At 48.4% G+C, this 1,205-nt stretch overlaps 1 pseudogene across 1 annotated transcript; it reads left to right on the top strand.

Annotated features, from left to right (window-relative positions):
* The first annotated feature begins 239 nt into the window (after positions 1-239).
* Positions 240-937, top strand: LOC311355429 (annotated as a pseudogene). The gene has a single exon. The product of its transcript is annotated as an uncharacterized misc_RNA (transcript).
* The last annotated feature ends 268 nt before the right edge of the window (positions 938-1,205 follow it).

The raw sequence follows: 1,205 nt of genomic DNA, 5'->3' as shown, positions 1-1,205 counted from the left end.
ACGTTGCGGTAACGTATCTGAACGAAGGCCTTAACGTTCAAGTTACTCTGTTAGGAGCGGTATAGTAGCCCGGCTCTGTGTGTATATGCGTAACAGTAAAGTACCACTGTTATAAGAAGGTTTTCCGAAAGGTATATATACGTAACATAGGAGGTAACCAAAGAAAATAACAAAAACCAAAAAAAAAAAATAGAAGGTAACAAGTAACATAATAACTAATAGTGTGTACGGATCTAGAAATGGGTAATAAATCGGGAAAAACAGAAATAACGGGGCCTGCAAAAGTAATGTTGGAGAAACATGGTGAAATGGCACTGGAGGGTTTAAAACATTGGCATAAAATGGGATTTCCTGAAATGGGGAGTTTTTAGTTCAAAACGGTTAAAAGAGTTAGAGGGCAGGTATGTTGAATTCAGAAAAGAAGGTGTAAAAACATGTTGGTATGCATTTCATTTGTGGGTAAGAAAGGGCCAGGATAGAAAAAAAAATAAACTAGGGACAGAGAGCGTAGAGAGTGTAGGGATTTTTAATCTCAATGTCACCCGTGATATAGACCCGGACCTGGACTGCACCGGTGGACCGCGTGCGAACCCCCTCCCACCTCCAGCATATGCCATCGCCCAGGCCGCCGCCCAAGCCGCCGCTCCACCAGCCAACCTGTATCCTGACCTCGCATCAAAGGAAGTTCCTGCCGACGGGTCAACGGGGGTTACCACTCGTAACAAAGGCCAAGCGCGACGATCAACTCATCGGCTTACAGACACACCAGCCAAGCGAGAACCCGTCGCCAGCCGCCTAAAGAACCAGGAATGGCGCTCTCCCCGTCTCCCCGATACGGGGGCGAGGAGGATGACTGTTATCGGAAGTCCTGAACCCCCAGGATGGCAGCCCGGCATACGTTTTCCGTGCATGGAGACCCAGTGACATTACAAGTTAAGACTCCATAAGGAGAAAACCGCACCGCCGCTTTCCTAAATGCGTTGAACGACGAGATATCAGGAATCCTAGAGAGACACTGCATTGGTTGGCGTACCGCCAGACTTTCATTGATTGTAAGTCACGCCACCCACGCAGAAAACTTCTTGAAGAATAAAGAAAGGAACAATGGCCTGCACGGGCCTCGACTGTGGATTATCCAAAAGGCGGAGGTGGGGGAGGACATTCGTATTGACGGGACGCTGGAGCAGGCCAGGTCCAAGGAGGAG

This window comes from Micromesistius poutassou (assembly GCF_964030765.1).
Source record: "Micromesistius poutassou genome assembly, chromosome: 11".
In the NCBI taxonomy this organism is placed as follows: domain Eukaryota; kingdom Metazoa; phylum Chordata; class Actinopteri; order Gadiformes; family Gadidae; genus Micromesistius; species Micromesistius poutassou.
This window is presented reverse-complemented; position numbering and strand designations above follow the sequence as displayed.